The sequence below is a fragment of the Empidonax traillii genome, unplaced genomic scaffold (assembly GCF_003031625.1).
Source record: "Empidonax traillii isolate 1590-97213 ecotype Southwest subspecies unplaced genomic scaffold, ASM303162v1 scaffold759:size305195, whole genome shotgun sequence".
Lineage (NCBI taxonomy): Eukaryota > Metazoa > Chordata > Aves > Passeriformes > Tyrannidae > Empidonax > Empidonax traillii.
This window is the reverse complement of record NW_020955952.1, coordinates 70,827-94,089: the sequence shown is the minus strand read 5'-3', so window position 1 is coordinate 94,089 and position 23,263 is coordinate 70,827. Positions and strand designations below refer to the sequence as shown.

The 23,263-nt window shown below is 45.4% G+C and overlaps 1 long non-coding RNA gene across 1 annotated transcript; it reads left to right on the top strand.

Moving 5' to 3' along the window:
- The first annotated feature begins 1,801 nt into the window (after nt 1-1,801).
- On the top strand, nt 1,802-15,503 carry LOC114066349. The gene is made up of 3 exons (XR_003573167.1): nt 1,802-1,977; nt 9,558-9,567; nt 15,491-15,503. It is a non-coding gene; the product is annotated as an uncharacterized LOC114066349 (long non-coding RNA).
- The last annotated feature ends 7,760 nt before the right edge of the window (nt 15,504-23,263 follow it).

The following is a 23,263-nucleotide window of genomic DNA, read 5'->3' as shown; positions in this document are numbered from 1 at the left end:
AAGGCATTGCTACCGCTGCTCCTGCTGCAGTGAGCGGCAAAACAGATACTACTTTGGTGGCTGCAGGCAGCTTCACAGCCCCCAGGCCCTCTGCCGCTGCCCTTGCTTCGCTCTCCGCTGTCTCCACAGGGGCTGGGGATCAAAAAGGGGTCTTCATCGTTACAGGTGGGGACAACCCCGCCCCTGGGGCTTCTGCGTCCTCCACTTCCATATTCTGAAAGGGAACATAGTCTTTCCAGCCTTTTCCCCCCCAACACCCACTGTTTTCACTATGCCAGGAACTGCTGCAGGTGTAATTTCCATCCCAGTAGGGGGGGCAACAATAGGCGGCTTTGGAGCCCATAGTGCTGCTCATGTGTTCCCCCATCCCGATGGGGAGTCTAGCTCCCCACCCTTGGAGCTGCTGTGGGTGGAGCCACTGTCCAGGTCCATCCAGTGGAACATGGAAGCCTAGGGCACTGTGTGACTTCAGCTTGGAGTCCTGCCCATGAACCTGGGAAGGTTCAGTGTTCCTTGTTAATGGAGAACCTCTAGAACTGAGATTTAGGGATCTGTCTTGGAGAGGGAAATGGCAAGAGGGGTGGTCTGGGTCTGGACTGCCCTACCGCTTGTAGCACTGCCCTGCATACTTAGGCTTCTGGCTAGCCATGCTTGTTGACATGGCAATAGGATGCCAAAAGCATGGGAAGAGAAGGGGGACTCCCAAGGGGAACTCTCTGGGAACTGACCATCACCCTGCCCCTGTGGGGAACTGTGGGGGAGTAAAGGAGGCCAGGCAACCAGCACTGTCCAAGGGACCCATCGGTCCTTGCCGTGTCCCTTCCCCTCTCCCACTGGACTGGCTAAGGTGAAAAGGGGGGGGGGGGGGGTAGTGAACGAGGTTGGCTTGTTATTTGCTGTATTGGAGGCCTTACCATCTTCTAATCAAAGCAAAGGACTATCTGTGTTGGTCTCTATGTTCTGGGTTTGCTCCAGGCTTACAGCCTGTGGTGAATATTACTGCCCTCTGTGCTCTGATTCAGTTTAGGGGGCTATAGCAGCCACTGGTATATCAATCATGGGTATGTATATGTATACATCATATGGTATAAACAGCACTTGAACAAAAGAAGGGGCCACGGTTTTTGTCCCCAACATGAACCAACAATGTATTAGAATATGACTGTTTGCAGAAGGCTTATTCCAGCAGACAGACTTGAAGGAGGTGCCTCTGGAAAACCCAGGCTGGGAGTGATACAGATGGAAACAACTTCCTACAGAATAGTAATGGAATAACAGAACGCGCCTTAACAACTGGGAGGTAATCAAGAAAAGAGCCCTTATCATCTGATACACCAAGACAAAAGGTTTTGGACTGTAACACGAATTCCTGAAACAGATCTCAGGTCAGGAGTAAGTAAACAAGAAAGACCAATTTGTGGAAAAGATTCTGTCACAGATAAGAACTACTGTAAAACAAAACTACCAGCCCTCCTAAGGCACTCTAACAGAATTGAATGGCTTTAGATCAGCTAGTGACCTCCAAAGGTGGTGTATACACAAGGATCAGACTCTAATTGGAATAATACTGTCAAAACACCAGGTGGTGCAATGACTATTGTTTTTTTTTTATCTTCGGTCCTTTTTTGCTGTGCTGGTTTAAAGGTAAACCAGAAGGAGACATGAACCCATCTCAAAAGAGATTATAAGTCAGTTACAATTTAATAAAAGTAATACAATAAATACAATTATACAGACAAACAATTGGTTTTAACCCACAAAACCCAGATGTATAACCCAGCACCCTGGGGCACGTTGGTGTTCATTGGCCCCCCCCCCGTGCTGAGCCCCACATGGTCCCCCTGAGTCCAAAGTAAAAGGAAAGGAAAACCTGTTGGTGAGAGTGATGGTCACAGTCTGATCGAGAGTGGTGGTTGCAGTCCGGTTGAGAGTGGTGGTTGCAGTCCAGTTGAGAGTTGTGGTCGCAGTCCAGTCAAGGTTCTGGTCCTCCTCTGGATCCAATGAGTGGTACCAGAAGTCCCAAGACACCGAGATTATATACACTCAGGTTCAGGTGGGAATGCCCATTACCTCCCCCAGGGCAGGAAGTTTCACAATGGGTGACTGTCAGTCGTGAGCTATTTTTGGAATCCTTGATGGCCCATTAGCAGACATGACCCCTCAGACTGGGTGTGGAGGTGCTAATGACTCCCTGGGGGAAGGGGGGAGTTATCACACCTGAGTCATTGGTGTGAGGACAGGAACATCCTCCTATTGATGCCAAAACAGCACAGAATAACTGCTCAGAGATGAATTTTGTCTTTAAGCAGCAAAGCTATTTATTTCGTGCAATGTTGGGGAACTAGCTGGTTTGCACTGGACAAACTAGCTCCGAAGTTCTCAGTGAAAAAGTCAGGCAATTTATACAGTTTTCATGAGAGGTTACAACATCTTTTCATACATATTCATTCAATTTTGACATCTAATAATCATATTCATAATAAGTGGGGTTTAGGAGGAGCTAGAGGTGGAGTCTTCTAGAATCGTCTTTTGGGGAGGTTTTTGGGTGGTCGTTCCATCCTTCGACCCCACTCTGGGAGTCTCCTGCTCCTCTTCCTCACTTGAACTTTTCAACTTTCTTTGTTCAACAACTGTTTCTGGAGTTTGCAAAACCTCATGACTCATGGCCTTCTTATCTCCTTCAGATGCCCACCTTATCTTTATTTATGACTGCTAGATTGTTTTAAGTACAGTGAGCAGAACAGAACAAGACGTCTCTGTTTTAGCTCAACATAAACAGGGCATCTCTCAGAGCATGGTACCAACTCTATCCTAGTTAATCCTTTAAAACCTTGCTCTGTTTCACTATCTCACAGGCTTTTTAACACCACACTTATAGCCTGAGGGGTCAGGTATGCTTTGGGCAGCTGCTGCAGATTGTCTATTGTAACAGTTCCTGGGAAATGACAATGTAGAATACACAATTTGGGTTACATTCACACAGTGATGAACTGGTCCTGGCTACTCCAACTAGGACAGTTGCCTTTTAGGCTTCTTTTACTGTTAATTTGATTGTTAGATTGCTGCCTCTTTCTAACAGGTCTTAGTGGGACTGAGTTTTCTCCTTTTGCAGGCGTCCCATAAGGAGGTGATATGACAGGAGAATTGAAAGCTCATATTGTTTTTACTACATTGATTGTCTTGAAGTTTGCAATGTTCATATTTCTATATATTTTGCCCCAGCAGTTTGGCAGCATTTTGTGAGCATCGTTTGGAATATCTCTTTCTCCTCTTTGATTGCTGCAGCTTGTAAAAGAGATTCCTCCCTGGGTTGATTTTGTTAAATCCACGCAGGATTTCATGTGATACGGAGATCAAATTTATCTACTTTGAATTTGGCTCTAAAATGCTTTGTCATTGAGTGTCATTTAGAGGTGTGTGAAGTGCTGAGCTTCACAGGAGTCCTGTGTTAGGAGGCAAGTGGGGTAAGAAGGTGGCTGCAGCACTACAAATGAGGGACTGGTTTTATGGCCCCATAGGACCTGACTTGCATTTTGCCTGCAATCTTTGAGACAAACTGATAACATGATATGTTCTGATTGTTTAAATTATTAGTTTAGATTGTTCCTAGTTTTACTGTGATACAGCTTTTTTGTTCGTGTTACAGGCACCCATACATAGAATCATAGAATCAACTGGGTTGGAAAAGACCTCTGAGACCATCAAGTCCAACCCTTGATCCAACACTGCTATGGCTACTAGACCATGGCATTAAATGCCATATCCGGTCTCGTATTAAAAACCTCCAGGGACGGAGAATCCACCACCTCCCTGGGCAGCCCATTCCAATGCCTGATTACTCTCTCTGTAAACAATTTCTTCCTAATATCCAACCTAAACTTACCCTGGCAGAGCTTAAGACCATGCTCCCTTGTCTTACTGCTGATTGCCTTGGATGTTGGGGTAGGCAGCGGATCCGCAGACAGCCTGGTGTGTAAGGGTTAATTATTTCGACTACTACGACAACTGGTGACCCCAATGTGACAAACCATGAGGTATCAGAACAGTAGACCAACGAGGCACCTAACGAGGGGCCAGATTGGATTTGATCCTCATTGAGGGATCAGAACTTGAATAATAGCGTAGCATGAAGTATGATGGTGGCGACTCGTGGCGTGATGTTTGAAGAAACGGTGGCTCTGCACAGGGCTTGCAGCGGTACAGCGCAGGGGGGCAGCGCGAAGCGACAGCGACTGCACGACACGGACTGGTGCTGGCAGTGCAGGGCGGCTCTGCGGAGCTAAACCAGAGCCGAAGCACGCTGGGACCGGCCAAGATCAGGACCGAGGCTGCCCTCGCCATCTGCAATGGGTGCTGAAGACAAGCCGAGGCAGGGAGGCAAGGCAAGCTGGATGGCTAGTGAGAAAACACAGGGAGGCAGAAACTGAGAGCATCCCCCCCACCCGCTACAAAAGTGAGAAGTTGAACAAGACAATGATGATTTAAACATGGTCACTATGACAATCCTTCACTCTATAGAATCCCACAGAAACCTGCCCGCAACATAGCCCCAAAAGAAGTGTTTATATTATCTTTAAACTTTAACAATGTTTATGAAGAACTTATATGTTTTAAATTGAACAAGAGGCAAAAATATGTTTGCTTTACAAGTTATAATCTCATCAAAACAGTAATGCAAAGATCGAAGAAACACAGTTAAACATTGCTACTCTAAGAGTGAAAAACAAGAGTGCCAATTTCTCATTTCATAATCATAACATATAACAAAGACTCAAATGTTTGTTTGTGTAAGAGTGTGGTGATAGCTATCAAGTGTGAAGAGAGATGCCCTGCTTCTGCAGGCAGCCCAAGATGATGCTAATGAGGACTGCAAACGGATTTGGTTGCCTCTCCCAGCAGGTGCTACCGTAGTGAATATAATTGGAGCATGTGTGAAAGTAGAATCTGTAACTTTCAAATGCAGGAGCTCCCTAGGACCTTTGCTGCTGCTGCGAGAGTTAAAGGGACATGTTTTAGCTATGGGCAGACTGGACATTTTAGGAAGCGGTGTCCCCCACAGAACCCCCTCTGCCACGGGCTAGTCTGCCAATGTGTTTTGTGCACGATGTCACAAAGCAAAAGCGTTTTATTGAGCAGTGTCGATCCAAGTTTGCTTTCCAGGGACAACCACTGGAGATGTGGGCAGCTTCAGGAAACAAGATCAAAAGCAACCGGGGCAGCATGCCAGAACAGCGGGGCAGAGTGGATGTGGTGCTGAGGCTGGGTCTACTGTTCCCCCCTCCCCCGGCCCAAGCGATCCCACTCCACTCCCGGTGTGGTGGACGGATGCTGTCTGGTGTCATGCCTCCCAAAAGCCTTCTGTATTTTGCAGACAAATCTTTTAAAAATTACTTGATACATTCTTGTGTAGAATAATTTACTACAATGCCTCGTTTCAACATATCTCATTCACCAAAGGCTCATCACTAGGCCTTCAGCTTCAAGAAAAACTGCAAAATTACCTGACTCTCTCATCTGTTTCTGCCACAATAGCCACTTAAAACTGACTTAACTATTAATAACAATTTGTAATCTTTTTATTAAAAGTAAAAAAGAACTAGAAGAGGCAGATGGACAAAAGCTGGGAATTAACTACATCTCAGACATCAGAGACACCTTGAACTGACTTGTCACCATATCAGAGTCTCTTGACAGCAAAAATACAGAAGAGAAACATAGAGAAAGAAAATAAAGATTTGTGCTTGAGTGAGGAGAATTTCCATATCCGTGCTAGGTAGTGTTGTTCACTGAATTTGTCACAGTTGACAGAGAAGTGGAACTTGCTGAAGAATATTGAAGAGTAAATTAGAGGATCTGCTAATTTTATACTGGTCCTAGATACTGTGATCCTCTAATTGCAAATTACACCTTCCTTCTTTCCTTTTCCCCCTTCCTGGCATCATGTTTGTGTCTCCCTGCAGTGAACCCATTGAAAAAGTTAATTCAACCAAATGATAAGGGTTTTTTTTTGCTTAGCTGAATCAACCGTGATCTGTATGTAATACTGTCTTATTAACTCTGACTTGACTAAAATTTGCCACCCAAAACAAAATAACATCAATAGCAGATAATAGTCATAACAGTGAAACTTAAACTATGAAACACATTAAGTGCATTTCAGTTGGGTATTTAAAATATACAGATATTGTTTTATTGTGTTCTTTTAGTTCAAATGACATTATTTCTGTTATAGTGCATAGAAAACTCTAATACAAGGTGCAGAAATGCAGAGGTTACTCACCAGTATTATATCCTTGAGTTCATTAACTTTTGGTATTCTAAAAAAACTAACTCACTCATAGAACAAGTTATTGTCAAGAGAGCATTTTACACACCAAACATATTTTTGAAACAAAAAAAAAGGGGAGAGGAGAATATGCATGCTCATAAACAGGTGCTGGATCAGAATGAATCTCATTTAGGTCTGTTAAGCCTTATATTCCTGCTTGGCCTTGACTGCTTCTCGGGAACCACTCAGGTGAGAGAGGGGTGGGACAGGCTCGTTAACTGGTGCTCCAGAGGGCTATATAAACATCTCCTGGAGCGAGTGGAACAGGAACAGGCAAACAGGGGCGTGGCACGTCAGTGAGGGCGTAGCACGACAGTTTGCACGACAGTTTGCACGGCAGTTTGCACGGCAGTTTGCACAGGCAGGGCAAATAGGCAGGGCCAACTCCTAGTTTATTTGTTTGTGGGGTTTTTTTTTGTTTGTTTGTTTGTTTGGTTTGTTTGTTTGGGTTTTTTTTCTATATTTCAACTTAAACCAGTAACGGTTTCTAAAAAAATGAAAACCGTCGCTACTGTTAACACTAGGAATGTGTTGACACAGACAGAACCCTCCAAGAAGGATGCAGCCATTCAGGTCTCTGGCTGCGCAGACTGTTTGACCCTGGCAGCAGTGCCAGAGGACATTGTGAGAGGCGCCCGTTTGCGATGCAAGCAGGTCAATGATTTGCTCTGCATGGTAGCAGAGCTCAAGGAAGAGGTAGAGAGGCTGAGAAGTATTAGGGAAAGTGAAAGGGAAATAGACTGGTGGAGTCACACCCTTTCAACCCCCAAGGAAGTCCAGCAGGAGACAGTGATGCCCTGCCCCTCCTGCCGTCAGGAGGCAAACCAAGTGGACGGGGGGAATGCAAACAGGTCCCTGTTCGAAGAGGTAAAAGAGCACCCTCTTGACCCCCATCACCTCCCCAGGTGCCCTTGAACAACAGATATGAGGCCCTAGACTCGGAAAGTCAAGTAGAGGTCAGGCAAGAGGAAGATCTGTCTGCAGGTTGCACCCTGTCTACCAGATGGGTTACAACTACAGCTATAAGAAAAAAAAGAAAGGTAGTTGTAGTAGGTGACTTCCTTTTGAGGGGAACTGAGGGCCCTATTTGTCGACCAGACCCATCCCACAAGGAGGTTTACTGCCTTCCTGGAGCCAGGGTGAGGGACATTGGTAAGAGACTTCCTGAGCTAATTGAAACCTCAGATTACTATCCATTGTTGGTAATCCGGGCTGGCAGTGAGGATATTAATAGAAGAAGTGCCAGGGCAATCAAAAAGGATTTCAAGGCACTGGGTAGATCAGTTCATGGGACAGGCGCACAGGTAGTATTTGCCTCAGTTCCTGTACTTGCTGGAATGAATGAGGAGATGAACGAGAAGTGTAGGAAAACCTACCTTATCAATAGGTGGCTAAAGGATTGGTGCCACCGTCAAAATTTTGGGTTTTTTGACCATGGGGCAAACTCCACAGTACCCAGTCTTCTTAAATCAGATGGGCTTTATGTATCTAGGAAGGGCAAAAGGACTGTAGCCCATAAGTTAGTGGGGCTCATCAGGAGGGCTTTAAACTAGGTTTGAAGGGGGAAGGGGTTGAATCCAGGCTCTCCAAAGAGAAACCCAGGGATGAAAAGCCTGAGATAAGGGTAAAATCGATAGCCCAGCTGAAGTGCATGTACACTAATGCATGCAGCATGGGCAACAAAACAGGAGGAGCTGGAAGCCATCGTGCAGCAGGAAAGCTATGACGTAGTTACCATCACAGAAACGTGGTGGGATGACTCACATGACTGGAGTGCTACCATGGATGGATACAAGCTCTTCAGAAAGGACAGGCAGGGTAGGAGAGGTGGAGGAGTGACTCTATATATTAGAGAGTCCCTTGACTCTGTAGAACTTGAGGTCACCAATGATAAGGTCGAGTGCCTGTGAATCAGAATCAGGGGGAAGGCTGACATCCTAATGGGAGTCTGTTATAGATCACCCAACCAGGATGATGAAAGGGATGAATTATTCTACAAGCAGCTGGCAGATGTCTCAAAATCACCAGCCCTTGTTCTTGTGGGCGACTTCAACCTGCCAGATATCTGCTGGGAGCTCAACATGGCAGAGAAGAGGCAGTCTAAGAGATTCCCGGAGCATATAGAGGATAATTTCCTGCTCCAGCTGGTAAATGAACCTATCAGGGGTGGGACCCCACTAGACTTGCTGTTTACAGAGAGGGGCTAGTGGGAGATGTAGTGGTCGGAGGCCGCCTGGGGCACAGTGACCATGAAATAATAGAGTTTGCAATACTCAGGGATACAAGGAAGACCACCAATAAAACCTCCACACTGGACTTCCGGAGGGCAGATTTTGGCCTGTTCAGAAGACTGGTCCAGAGCATACCCTGGGAAAAAACCCTTGAAAACAAGGGGGTACACGAGGGATGGACGTGCTTCAAGAAGGAAGTCTTGAGTGCGCAGGAACAGGATGTACCAGTGTGACAAAAGGCAAGCCGGCGAGGTAGACGACCACCTTGGTTGAACAGGGAGATTCTGAAGGAAATCAGGGATAAAAAGAGAGCTTGCAGACTATGGAAAATAGGACCTGGATAGGCTGGAGAGCTGGGACAATTCCAACAGGATGAGGTTCAACAAGACCAAGTGCCGGGTCCTGCACTTTGGCCGCAACAACCCCCTGCAGCGCTACAGGCTGGGCACAGAGTGGCTGGAGAGCAACCAGGTAGAAAGGGATCTGGGAGTGCTGATTGTCAGGAAGCTGAACATAAGCCAACAGTGTTCCCAGGTGACCAAGAAGGCCAATGGCATCCTGGCATGCATCAAGAACAGTGTGGCCAGCAGGAGCAGGGAAGTGATCCTTCCCCTGTACTCTGCGTTGGTGAGGCCACACCTTGAGTACTGTGTCCAGTTCTGGGCCCCTCAGTTCAGGAAGGATATTGAGGTGCTGGAGCAGGTCCAGAGAAGAGCAACGAGGCTGGTGAAGGGACTTGAGCACAAGTCCTATGAGGAGAGGATGAGGGAACTAGGGTTGTTTAGTCTGGAGAAGAGGAGGCTCAGGGGTGACCTCATCACTCTCTTCAACTACCTGAGAGGAGGTTGTAGCCAGGTGGGGGTTAGTCTCTTCTCCCAGGCAATCAGCAATAGGACAAGAGGGCATGGACTTAAGCTCTGTCAGGGGAGATTTAAGTTGGATATTAGAAAGAAGTTCTTTACAGAGAGAGTGATCAGGCATTGGAATGGGTTGCCCAGAGAGGTGGTGGTTTCACTGTCCCTGGAGGTTTTTAAGATGAGGCTGGATGTGGCACTGAGTGGGTTTGGTTCAAGGGTTGGACTTGATGATCTCGGAGGTCTTTTCCAACCCAGTTAATTCTATGATTCTATGATTCTATGATTCTATGATTCTATTGCTTGTATTGATTCCTCTTCAAAGTATGTATGGTTGTTGAACATGACCACCCGAAATGACAGACTGAGAAACTTCTGGCCAATAACTACTTGAAATCTAAAATGTGTGAATAAAATGAAAAGGTATGAAAATTCTAGCTCTGTGTGAGTGAAGAATGACTGAGATGGCCACCTATTGTGTGACTGGAAAAAAACTGTATGAGTGAGAAAAACTATGTAGACATCTATGTGTATGGACTTAAAATTACTTTACATAGGTGTCAAGATTTTAGGGGATGTGTTCTATGAATTTATCTGATTGTGGTGGGTTAATGCATGCTAGTATTTCAAAATTAAAAGCAAGAATCAAAATTTCAGATTGATGATGGTTGGGACTGGCTAAATAATCTTTTTAGTGGATGGGGACTATCAGGATGGCTTTTGTCTTTTGTCAAAACAGGTTTGTTTGTGTTGTTTATTGTTGTAGTTGTGCTACTTATGTTGCCATGTCTTGTGTCTCTTCTGCAAAGGGCTCTGCAGAGGATGGCACAGGCAATTTTTGTGGCACAAATACAAAAAGGAGGAATTGTTGGGGTAGGCGGCACATCCGCAGACCCCCTGGTAAAGAATATAGAGGTGGAGGATTTTGACTTAGACCCTTTGAAGCCGTTTCCCTGAGGAATTCACAGGAACAGTGAGAGGTTTGAAAAGGTGCCAAAACTGACCAGTGAGAGAAGAATGTAAATAAGGTGTGAATATCCAATTGGGCGTAGGGTTTAATTATAGACCATAAATAGAGAGTTATTAATAGAAAGGTATATAAGGTTCTATTCGCAGAGTGTGTATAAGTAAGACTGAACTGAGCAATAAAGCAGATTGTCGGATCATCATCATACTGTGCTGTGCATTTATTCTTTCAGCCGTCCTGACTACTACAACATTGGAGAAGAGATCGACGCCCACCTGGCTACAACATCCTTTCAGGTAGTTGTAGAGAGTGATGATGTGAGGTCTCCCCTGAGCTTTCTCCAGGCTAAACAACTCCAGCTCCCTCAGCCTCTCCTCATAGGACTTGTGCTCAAGTCCCCTCTCCAGTCTTGTTGCTCTTCTCTGGACCTGCTCCAGCACCTTGACATCCTTCCTTAACTGAGGGGCCCAGAACTGGACACAGTACCCAAGGTGTGGCCTCACCAATGAAGAGTACAGGGGAAGGATCACTTCCCTTGTCCAACTTGCCACACTGTTCCTGATACAGGCCAGGTTTTCTTGACCACCTGTGCACACTGCTGGCTCATGTTCAGCTTCCTGTCAACCCAAACTCCCAGTTCCCTTTCTGCCTGGCTGCTCTTCAACCACTCTATCCCTGGCCTGTAGGTCTGCATGGGGTTGTTGTGGCCAAAGTGCAGGACCCAGCACTTAACTGTCGTTGTAGAGTACAGCCAAGAAATAAAAACTAGACACCTTTATAATGATGATCTGAAATCCAGCATTTATTGCTTTATTTACAGTTTAAAAGTTCTCTCTCACACACACACTGAGCACAGAGCCTTGCATGCCTTGCATGCCTTTCCATTATTAGCTTCTTGCTTCTTATTTATAACTATTTCTTACTACCTTTCACATACAATTGGTTGTTCACTCCTTTTTTACATTCTTTCTTTACTGGTCAGTACTGGCACCTTCCCAAGTCCTCCATGGCCCCTGTTTTTCTTCAGGGGAACGGCCTCAAAGTGTCTAAATCAAAATCCTCCTCCTCTATGTTCTTCAACAGGGGCACGGCGGGCCCGCCGCCTACCCTCACAATTCCCCCTTTTTGTATTTGTGCTAGGAAAATTGCCTGGGTCGTCCTTTGCAGGGTCCTTTGCAAACACAACACCAAACATTGCAACATTAGTAGCACAACTACAATAATATACAACACAAGCAACCCTGTTTTGATAATAGACAAAAAACATCCTGATAGTCCCCACCTAGTAAACAAATTATGTAGCCAGTCCTAACCATCATCAACCTTTAATTTTTTGATACCTGCTTTTAATTTTTGAATGCTAGCATGAATTGACTCACTATGGTTGGACAAATTCATACAGCACATTCCATCAAAATCTTGGCATCTGTGTCCTTGTGCTAACAATAAAAAGTCTTTTGCAGCTCTGTTCTGCAATGTAGCATATCTAATACTATCAACGTCGGTTAATAAACCACTCAAAACGATAGAAGTAGCATTGGTTTGCTTGCTCAGCCAACATCCCAAATTTGTCAACTTTTTCAAAGCTGCCGCTGCAGCAACACCAGGTGCCAATGCTGCAATAATTTCTCCAGGTCCCCAATAGGTCACCCGGTCATCACACTGGTTGGTAAATTGATGAATATTATGTTTTTCTCTTCTTTTATTGTAAATTATGGTGAGATTAGGAGTTAGCAGAGTAAGCCTCCCCAAGCTACATGGTCCACCATTAAGTTTTGATGGAAGGTCACCCCAAGCTCTATCCCCACAAATAAGAAAAACCCCAGAAGGTAAAGCGACAGGCACATTAAAAGATCATGAAATATAACTAGAAGTGTAATTACACCAAGCAGTGGCATTTCTATATACAGGCAGTGTGGCATTAACGTTCTGTCCTTTTCTAGTTGTATTATAAGTATAATTAAACATAAAGCAAGCATCCATCACTACTGATCCTAACAATGCTAGTTCTTGAGGTTCTTGTGTAACTTGTGTAAAGTGTGCATAGATTCTATCCCAGTGGTCAATGTTTTTCTTTGGTGCAGAACTGTTACAGGGTCCTGGGCCTGTCGGGCAAGACCAGGCATCTAAAGGAAGTCCCACCAAACAGGTAGAAAAAGGATTCTCAGGGTTCGCCACAGAAAGGCAGAGGGTGTCCTGGTGCATCATGTTCACCAACGTCACCCACACGTTCTGTTTTGACTGAGGGACAGCCCACACAGTTACATTTAACAGCATCCAGGACAGGACGTACACACTGTGCAGGAATCCATCGGGGGCCACGATCTGTAGAAACACAAGCATATCCCCTCCCCACGTTATTAACTCATGTGGACCAGACCACTGACCAGAAACAAGATCCTGAATCTGCACAGGGACCTTGCCAGTCACCAACTGCACTGAAAAAAGAGGCGAAATGCAAAAAGGCAGGTGAAGAAGAAGAGGAATCAGGGAAAGTTAAAAAGTTCAACACGTACATGTCTTTGTCTAACCGTGCCTGAGGGGGTTGACCCTGCATTCCCCCTTTTTGTTTTTGAAGCAACTGCTTCAGGGTGCCATGCATGCATTCAACAATAGCTTGCCCTGTAGAGGAGTGGGGTATTCCTGTTACATGAGTGACACCCCATAGTACGAAAAAGGTGCACACCACTTTGCTTACATAAGAGAGGCCATTGTCAGTCTTTACCTGGCTCAGCACCCCAAATGTAGCAAAGGCACGTTGGAAATGTTTTACAACATCTCGACTTTTCTCACCGATATGTGCAGTAGCGACAACCATGTGAGAAAAGATGTCAACTGAAATGTGAACATATTTCAAATTACCAAACTCAACCACATGTGTAACATTGGTTTGCCAAATTTGCAGGGCTTTAAGACCTCGGGGGTTAGTTCCGAAATACACAGGAGTATGAGTATGGTGACAATCTGTACAAGAGGAAACAATTGAGCGAGCTGCAGAATGGGTCAGTCCAAACTGATGGCGGAGTGCTTCTGCTCCTTGATGGAAAAACTGATGTGATAACACCGCTTGTTGATGAGTATTAGGAACCGGTCCCAAGGCAGCAGCAGAAACTAGGGCGTCCGCCCTAGCATTACCTTCAGTAAAAAATCCGGGTAATGAGGTATGACTACGTACATGCAAAATAAAGTAAGGAACAGTTATTTGCAAAAGAGTTCTCCAGAGTTCCAGCAAAACTTGAAAAACTAAAGTAAAAGATCGAGAATATAACACGGTATGATCAAATTGTTGTAGCAAATTAGCTACATAGGTAGAATCAGTAAAAACATTCAAGGATTGGTTAGGAAACAATTGGAAAGCCAAGTGTACCGCTTGAAGTTCCACAACCTGAGGAGATCCCTCCTGAGAAGTAATCTGCTGTTGCCATCCATTTGTGGATTGCCACACAACTGCAGCTTTCCTTGTTTTCCCAGAGCCATCAGTAAAGACAGTAAGTCCATCTAAGGGTACAGAACTGCTTAGTAATTTACGGCCCACTGGCACTTCTCTAAAAAATTTGAACAATGGATGGGAAGGTAAATGATAAGAAACTTGGCCGCTAAAGCCTGCAAAAGAAGCTTGAAGCTCATATTTGTTTGCCATACACCATTTGAAATAATAGGATTGTATCGGAACAACAACATGAGCAGGTTCCGTGCCCTTATACTCTACACAGCATTTTCTAGTTTTGATGACTATGTCAGTTAACAGCTCAAACAGTTCAGGGGCATTCTTACTAGACTTATAGGGCAAAAATAGCCATTCCAAGATGTGTAAAGGATCAGGCCATTCATCACACCACTGGACTAAAACTCCAAAAGGAACAAGGTGGTCTATTAGAACAAAAAGATGAACTTCTTGTCCAGGATCAATTCGAGAGATGAATTTAGAGTGTAGTGCTTGTTCTACCTGCTGGAGAGCTTGAGTTGCTGCTTTTGTCAAATGTCTAGGTTTGTGAGGATTAGTGGAATGCCTGAGCAGCTCAAATAAAGGTGCCAATTGAGTGTTCGTTAATCCCAGATAAGGTCTGATCCAATTTATGGACCCCACTAATTTCTGTACATCAGTGAGAGTCTTAATTTCAGCAGCCAATTGTATTGGTTGGGGAACTACAGTGTTCTGGGTAACTTGCATTCCAAGATACTTCCAAGGGTGTTCTCGCTGTATCTTTTCAGGAGCAATTTGTAGGCCAAATGTGTATAGCTGTTTCTTTGTCTCTTTTTTAAGCTCACTCAGTTGGTCCTTATCAGTTGCTGCAAGCAAAATGTCATCCATGTAATGATAACAATAACAGTTTAAAAATTGGAGACAGTGCCAGAGCAACAAACCACTGACAAATGGTGGGGGAATTTTTCATTCCCTGGGGAAGAACTTTCCACTGGAATCGTTTGGTGGGTTCTGCATGGTTCACTGAGGGTACAGTAAATGCAAATTTTTCTTTATATTTAGGATCCAATGAGATGGTAAAAAACCAATCTTTCAGGTCAATAACAATAATGGACCAACCAACAGGCAACATTGAAGGGTATGGAAGACCTGGTTGCAACGCCCCCATAGGACCCATAACCGCATTGACCTGTCTAAGGTCATGGAGTAGGTGCCATTTCCCTGACTTCTTTTTAATGACAAAGACAGGGGTATTCCACAGGCTTAGAGAGGGTTCAATGTGACCAGCATCCAGCTGTTCTTTTACAAGGTGCTGCAGGGCCAGCAACTTTTCTTTGGGAAGGGACCACTGGTCAACCCACACAGGAGTGTCTGTGAGCCAAGATAAAGTAACAGTGGGTTGTGTAACACCCTGCAATGCAGTGACCCCTGTTAAAAATCCGTCATAATTTTTACACCCCATTGCGAAAGACAGTCCCGTCCCTATAGTGTTAAGGGAGCCACAGTTATATATGGCCTAACTGTGGCTGATTGACCCTCAGGGTTCACAATAAGTATGGGATCACTTGAAATGTAACTCTGAGTAGTTCCACCCAATCCCACAACTCCAGTGGTTACCGGAGCTACCGACCATGAAGCAGACCAGGCAGCACGTGTAATGATGATTACATCAGCCCCAGTGTCCAGCAGTCCAGTCAAGGAAATGCTGTGAGGTGATCCTTGAGCATAACGCAGATGGCAGGTCATTTGTGGTCAGTGCGTGGAGATCGGTTGAGACCAAAAAACCTGCAGTGCACCAGTAGAACCGAAACCTCTGTCTCGTTGTTCACGGAGCTCTGTATTCGGAACACAACTCACAAAAGGTACAAGTTGAGCTATTGGAGTCCCTTTTGGTATTTGGACTGGAGGATACATAGTAGAAACCATGGCAGAAATCTGTCCTGTATAGTCAGTATCAATCACTCCCAAGTGAACACTAAGTCCTATTTGAGTACTGCTTGAATGTCCCACTAATAAGGCACTTAATCCATTTCCTATGGGTCCCTAAGCATCTAAGGGGACCTTAGTAACGTATTTAGTGATGATTGTGACTGCGTCAGCTGTGGAAACATCCATGCTGGCAGACCTGGAAGTTTTGCCTGTGAGTTGGTCACACAAGGGAACCTTGCCGTTCCCTGAGGCAGAGACTGAACTGGAGGCATTTGTATCTCCGTGTGCCTCATCGCGCTCTGCTTCCCGTTTCCTGACAAGGGGTGGCCTGCAGCATGGTACCGAGAGTGACGGTGTTTTGCAAAATGACCTTCTTTGCCACAACGAGCACATGTACTCGTAGAAGGTACTGCTCCCTTTTTGACTTTCTGTTAAGGGCAGTGAGTTTTCACATGTCCCTCCTGATGACACAGGTGGCATGTCTGTGGGGCACGTAGGATGGCTGCCAAAGCAGACATGGAATAGTCAATAGATCCAATTTTTAAACAAGTTTCTACTATGTCCGTTATATTGGGTGAACCAGGCAAGGAATCAATGACCTTCCAGCAGTGTTATCTTGATCTCTAGCTAACTGCACACAAAGCTTTTGCCCCAAGGTGTTGTCCTCTACTTGTTTTTCTAGTGACTGCACTAATCTTTCAACAAACTTTAAGAAAGGCTCTCCATGTTCTTGTCTTATATCTGTGTAGTGCTGTCATGGAGCTGGCATTTCCATAACTTGTAACAGGGCACCCATTCCCAACTTTTGGGCTTCTTGTAAGGCAGTTGGGTGCCAGGTAACCTGCAAATCAGGACTGCTGAAAGGCCCTTGACCCATCAAGGCTTGTGCCCCTATGGTTTTTAGAGGGTCACCATCTATTCGATTGAGATTGTCTCTCTCTGCCTGTGGGGCCATCTGAGCCCACTTTCACTCAAACAACTCAGTTTGCACAGGTTCAAGTAATATTTAAAAGAGGTGTGTAATATCATAGGGGGCTAATAAGTCAGCATTAATGACATGTATCAGCCTCATCACTTGAGGGGAGTTGAGATCGTATTTTCCGACATTAAACTGCAAATCCTGCACAACCTTCCAGGCAAAAACATGGTGTTCATCAGCCTTTCCTGATCCTACCGCTCATTTTCATAACTGGAAATGCCTAGGGACCCTCTGCCAACGCAGAACATTCACCTCTGTCTCGAAAAGAGGGACATCCAATCCTTTTACAAAGATCCCAATCACCCATTCTTGCCGCTTCCCTACGCAACCCCTCCCAAAATGAACCAGGATCTCTGGGTAGTACGATAACCTTTGCTGGAAGCAAGCAAATAGGTTTGGATTTAGGGGTTCGCAAAGGCTTCTTGGAGTGGGAGCCTTTTTGGAAAAGCAGTTCAACCTCTTTAAGGGACTGTTCCCCATCAAAATCATCCGAATCCTCTAAAGAGGAGGAACTACTATTGTGTATTTTGGCAGCAGCAGGCAAAGCAGCAGTGGGAAAGGAGCCAACAGAATCAACAGAGGAAGGGGGGGTGTTGTGCCATTTCTCTTTTACTCACACAATTAGCTGTGATGTTGGGGATGGATAGTCCCGGGGTGGCAGGGGGACGGCAGTAGAAGTGTATGTGTGAGCAGGGGAAGGATCAACAGGAGAGATATTTTTCGCAGAAGAAGAAGAGGGGGAGGTACTAGGAGCTGATTCTGTTAGTGTTAATTCAGCCATAGACCGCACCAGACCCTCCTCCCCAACAGCCCCCTGTTCCTTTTGTACTTCATCATACCAGGCCTTCAGGATGATTAGTACAAACTTCCACGTAGGGGCCAACCCCTCCAGCCCCTCAGTACCATTCGATATAGCATCCCATAATTTCTTTCCTATGTCCTCCCAAGGAGATATGCTAAAAGCCAAATGTAGGGTAGCTTCACACCCCTCCTTTCGGCACCGTTGCAATAAAGGCTGCAAGTGGTCATCATCATATTTAATTCCACACATTTGAAGCAGTGTATTCCAAGTGCTAACTATGCACTTTTTGTCTGGACTCATAATTTGTCCCATTATACCTCTAAAGTCTTCGACGGTTCATCTGCCTCAGGTGTCAAGAAAGATCAGGTCCGGATGCCTTTTTAGCAGCACCTCGCTGCTCTCTGCTACACCGACGTCTGTCCTCACTGCACCTTGACCTGCGGTTTTAATTCCTCTCCGGGAATTATTCCTATCCCTTGATGAGGATCAAATCCAATCTGGCTCCACGTTAGGAGTGTCGTCAGGATAGTGTCGTGATCCCTCATGGTTCGTAACACTCAGGTGTCATCAGCTGTTGTTGTAGAGGACGGTCAAGAAATAAAAACTAGGCACCTTTATAATGATGATCTGAAATCCAGCATTTATTGCTTTATTTACAGTTTAAAAGTTCTCTCTCTCACACACACTGAGCACAGAGCCTTGCATGCCCTTCCATTATTAGCTTCTTATCTATAATTTATTACTACCTTTCACATACAATTGGTTGTTCACTCCTTGTTTAAATTCTTTCTTTACTGATCAGTACTGGCACCTTCCCAAGTCCTCCATGACCCCTGTTTTTCTTCAGGGGAACAGCCTCAAAGTGTCTAAATCAAAATCCTCCTCCTCTATATTCTTCAACAGGGGCACGGCGGGCCCGCCGCCTACCCCCACACTTAGCCTTGCTGAACCTCATCCCATTGGAATCAGACCATCTCTCCAGCTTGTCCAGGTCCCTCTGAAGAGCCCTCCTGCCTTCCAGTAGATCAACATGCCCCCCAACTTGGTGTTGTCTGCAAATTTGCTAATGGTTCACTCAATCCCCTCATCCAGATCATCAATGAAAATATGAAATAGAACTGGGCGAAGCACTGATCCCTGGGGGACACCACTAGTGACCAGTCGCCAACTGGATTCAGCACCTTTCAGCACCGCTCTCTGGGCCCAGCCCTCCAGCCAGTTCTTAACCCAGCAGAGAGTTTCCCTATCCAAGCCATGGGTTTCCAGTTTTTTCAGGAGTATGCTATGAGTATCCACATGGTGAACCTAACCCAATACATGAGGATGCTTTTATAGCATGGAGGCAAGTGGCACCTGCACTGCCACTCCATAAGGTGGACATGATTGATTGCAGTCTGGGGCAGACTATGACAGTATGGTCAGTCCCTGATAAGGCCTGGAATCTGTTCAGAGAATGCAAGCTCTCTGTGATGAGCTACTGGCAGGGACTGGGTGCTGTTTGGTGTGTATCAAACTCCAGACTCAGCCTGCTTTTTGTAAGCTCCTAACTGGTCTATAGATTTGTGACTGGCAGTCAGTCACTTTATACTATAAAAACTCAGTCTCACTCACACAGTCATGATGCAGGAATTCCAAGATTTAGGGTTCCTTTGAAATTGTCATCTGACAGAGTCACTCTTCATCAACTGTCAAGCACAAATAAAACAGGGTTTGTCAAGAAACATCTAGAATGTGTGTTCAGGTCTTGCCTATGGCCTTACTGAGGATCTGCATACGACCAAGGCAGGGAAACAGTGTAAGTCCCTATATTCACATAAGAGAAGGGTAATTTGCAAAATTGTTTAATGATTTAGGCTCTGCTTTGCAGGAACTGCAGATTCATAGTGTCATGTAGACCCATGGGACTGGGCACTCCTGTTCATCTGTTCCAGCTTTGAGACTATGTTAAATGGTGGGATTGTGAACCTCTGCAAGCCAAGTGCAAAGAACTATTTCAAGTTCTGCTGACCACCCCCATCGTGGTCAAAGTTGCTGGCAAAGGACCCTGGATTCACTACTCCATAGGGAAGAAGGCCTCTGCTCCTAAGGCAAGTGAAACAGAGACTGTTACAGATGAAAAAAATGAAGTTTAAACGGTTTTTCTGTGTGCATTGACTAATCCTACCAGTAACTATGAATCCGGTTTAGAACCAAAATTTGCATTTGGTTTTAGTAAAAATGTATCCAATATTATTTATAAAATGTAATTGCTGGACTTGCACAATGGATTTGGCTGAAATTTAGCAACAAGTTTCAATTCTACATCGGGCAACTCCTGAAGTTGTCACATTAGGTTTATGGAGATATCTTCTATAAACTTACTTCATAGTTACCATTCTGGACCTGAATCAAACAACTGTTTATATTAGTTTTATCATCATCACGGCAAGGCTTTGAGAACAAAGATTTGAGAAGGGCTCTACCCATGCTTGCTACAAGAGCACTGATGGCTAAAAAGACCAATGCAAGATAGACAAGGCCGGTTGCAAAGGCACAGCGGAAAGACCCCCCAGGTGATATCGACAATATGCGATTCTTTCTGTGTTGTCTTTTCTCCTTGAGAGTGATCCTGCGTACGTTCTCAAAGGAAACAGCAGTGTTATAGATAGTGTGTCTCCAGGCCTCCCGATCGGTTGCCAGGGTAGGCCAATGGTGATGATCAATATGGCCAAGGCTGAAGGATTGTTTCAGGCAGTCCTTGTATCTCCTCTTCGGGGCTCCTCTCTTGCGGTAGCCAGTGGCAAGTTCCCCATAGAGCACAGTCTTAGGGAAGCAGTAGTCCTGCATCCTGGAGACGTGCCCCGCCCAGCGCAGCTGTGTTCTCAGCAGCATGACCTCAATGCTTGTGACTGCTGCCTGTTCAAAGACAGACATGTTGGTCACATAATCCCTCCAGTGGATGTTTAGGATTGTGCAGAGGCAGCACTGATGGAAGCATTCTAAGAGATGCAAGTGGTGGTGGTAGTAAATGACTGTCATGGTTTAGTTAGTTCTGGGAAACCTTTCCAGGATTTTTTCCCCTTCTCCCTGCCCCTGCTTCAGAGCTATCAAGTGAACACTTGAGAGATACAAAGAACTAGCTGGCCTGGCTAATGGCTGAGAGATTAGTCTCCTAGGAAACAGGGCAGTTGAAAGGCTAATGTTTACCTTTTTCTCTTGTCTCCTGGGCAACGGGGGAGGAGGTTGAGCTGTGGGCTGCAGTACACGTCAGAGGCTGTGTGTTGCTCTCGGCTCTCAGCCGCTGGTCAACTGGGAGCCTGCCTGAATTCTTCATTGGATAGGAGCTGTTGTTTTTTTTTCTTCCTCCTCTGGAGGTTTTCTTTTTTTTTTTGCTTTTCCCTTTCACCGTTCCCAAGAGAGGGAGAGAGAGAATGAGAGAGAGAGGACTGGGCGGAGAAGAGACTGACCAGCCAGAGTTAGTAGGAGCTGCCTGGTCCCTTCCCCCTCTCCCTCTCCCCTTTCCGGTGTGTGGGAAGGGAAGGGGAACTGAGTTTTTTTTGTTTTTTTCTCCAACACACCCCGGAGGGCGTTCTTCCTTCTCCCCACCCCCCTGCCATGGTGTCAACCAGGGATCCTACAGTGCCACCTGGTGGCAGGCACAGGACATTACAAGTTCTGCACCTCCAGTGATCCAACACCGCCACCTGGTGACTGCTATAGGACATTACAAACTGCGTCTCAAATGACCCAATGGCACCCCCTATTGACTGTGGTTGGAATTGCAACAAAGGGCACAAAATTGAACTTTTTACTTTTCCCTTTGCCTGTTTAAAGGTTTGTGTTTTTTGAAGGGGATTATTTGGGGGTATAGGAGTACTGTTTGGTTGTTTTACCTTTTGTTTTGTGTTTTCTGTTAATACACACATACCTTTTAATAAAGGACTGTTATTTTTCCTTTTCCATTACTTGTTTTTTCCTTCAATTGGAATCTCTTAATTTTGGATTTATAATTGCTTAGAGAGAGAAGTTTGGGTGGTTTCTTCTAACTCATCCTCAGTAAAAGACCCTTGTCTCATTTAAACTGGGACAATGACCCATGATTCAGACTCATATAAAAGAGTAGACAGTACAATGGCTCTGTAAAGGCTGCTCTTTGTACTTTTCTTCAGATGTTTGTTTTGCCAAACTCTTTTATGGAGTTTACCGAAAGCTCTGTATGCCTTTGCTAACCTGTTGTCTATGTCTTTGTCAATCTTACTGTCCAAGGAGATGATGCTTCCCAGGTAATTAAACTGCTGGACTGATTTGAGCTCTGTTTCACCAATGGTGATATGGGGATGATGGAAGACTTCCTGAAGTGCAGGTTGATAGAAAACTTCTGTCTTCTTCAAGCTGACTTCCAGCCCAAAAAGCTCAGCAGTATCTGCAAAGCAAGATGTTAAACGCTGGAGAGCTACTTCTGTGTGGGTGATGAGGGAGGCATCATCAACGTAAAGCAGATCACGGACAAGATGATTTAAGGTCTTAGTGTGGACCTTAAGTCGCCTTAGGTTGAAAAGGTTTCCATGGTTATGATATCGGATGTAGATACTGCTTTCCTCATCGACGTCTGCTGTGGTCCTTTGGAGCATTATGCTGAAAAAGATTGTGAATAAAGTTGGTGCAAGAACGCAGCCTTGCTTCACACCATTGGTTATTGGAAAGGGCTCAGAAAGTGCATCTTCATATCTGACTTGGCCATGCTGGTCCTCATGAAGTGAGATGATCATTTTAAGGAACTTGGGGGGACATCCTAAACGTTCCAAAATCTACCACAGGCCTCTTCTGCTCACAGCATCAATACCATGTCTGTGGTACCCCTATTGGCTCTGAAACCACATTGGCCTTCAGGTAGAAGTTCTTCTGCTATAGCGGGTATTAATCTTTTCAAAAGAATTCTTTCAAGGATTTTACTAGCAATCATCATCATGGCTAGGCTTCGCGAACGAAGATTTGAGAGGGGCTCTACCCACGCTTGCTGCAAGCGCGTTGATGGCTAAAAAGGTTGATGTAAGATAGACAAGTCCAGTTGCAGAAGGCAGAGCAGAAAGACTCCCCAGGTGATATCAACAAGATGCGATTCTTTCTGCGTTGTCTTTTCTACTCGAGAGTGATCCTGCGTGTGTTCTCCAAAGCAGCAGCAGCATTATAGAGAGTGTGTCTCCAGACCTCTCGATTGGAGGCCAGGGTAGACCAAGGGTGTTGATCGATATGGCCAAGGCTGAAGGATTGTTTCAGGCAGTCCTTGTATCTCCTCTTCAGGGCTCCTCTCTTGTGGCAGCCAGTGGTAAGTTCCCCATAGAGCACGATCTTAGGGAGGCGGTGGTCCTGCATCCTGGAGTCGTGCCCTGCCCAACACAGCTGTGTTCTCAGCAGCATGGTCTCAATGCTCGTGACTGCTGCCTGTTCAAGGACAGATGTGTTTGTCACATAATATGTCCAGTGGATGTTTAGGATTGTACGGAGGCAGCGCTGATGGAAGCGTTCTAAGAGACGCAAGTGGTGGCGGTAAATGACCCATTTAACCAGCAATGGAGAGCACAGTAATACCTCAGTAATTTGAACAATCTGATTTATCTCCTTTCTTGTGGGGAAGCATGATTGCCACAGGGAGAGCTGGGAGTACTTTGTTTGGGGGTTTTTGGTTTGGTCCAGGACTGGACAGATTGGGAGCCCTGTTTTGCCACCTCTTTCTCATTTCCTGAGAGGAAGTTTTTTCCCCATGGGACAC